The 594-nt window shown below is 35.2% G+C and overlaps 1 non-coding gene across 1 annotated transcript; it reads left to right on the top strand.

The window, feature by feature from the left end:
* The first annotated feature begins 93 nt into the window (after positions 1–93).
* Positions 94–288, top strand: LOC122625479. The gene has a single exon (XR_006326605.1). It is a non-coding gene; the product is annotated as a U2 spliceosomal RNA (small nuclear RNA).
* The last annotated feature ends 306 nt before the right edge of the window (positions 289–594 follow it).

Genomic DNA, 594 nt, shown 5'->3' with positions numbered 1-594 from the left:
GAGTCATTTTTCGAGTGCGCATACTTACTTATAATTCCCAACTGCTTCTGGTCGTTTGCTTATGGAGACCCAGTTAGTTTTGCGTTTAAAGTTATCGCTTCTCGGCCTTATGGCTAAGATCAAAGTGTAGTATCTGTTCTTATCAGCTTAACATCTGATAGTTCCTCCATTGGAGGACAACAAATGTTAAACTGATTTTTGGAATCAGACGGAGTGCTAGGAGCTTGCTCCACCTCTGTCGCGGGTTGGCCCGGTATTGCAGTACCGCCGGGATTCGGCCCAACTGAATAATAAATCTAAACATCTTATAAAAATCATAGTTCGATTGGAAATTTAATTACGAATTGAACGAGATATGACATTCCATATTTGGACCCATATTTCGAATGTTCTGATCAAAATACTGATATTTAAATCGCAAAAACATGGAAAATCGATTTTCAAAAATTGGAAAAAATTAAAAAAAAAACTTTTTTTTTGGTAAACACAGTTTGATTCGAAATATAATTTCGAATTCAACGAGATATGACATTCCATATTTGACCCATATTTCGAATGTTCTGATCAAAATACTGATATTTAAATCGCAAAAAC

Source organism: Drosophila teissieri, unplaced genomic scaffold (assembly GCF_016746235.2).
Source record: "Drosophila teissieri strain GT53w unplaced genomic scaffold, Prin_Dtei_1.1 Segkk113_quiver_pilon_misjoin2_scaf, whole genome shotgun sequence".
Lineage (NCBI taxonomy): Eukaryota > Metazoa > Arthropoda > Insecta > Diptera > Drosophilidae > Drosophila > Drosophila teissieri.
This window is presented reverse-complemented; position numbering and strand designations above follow the sequence as displayed.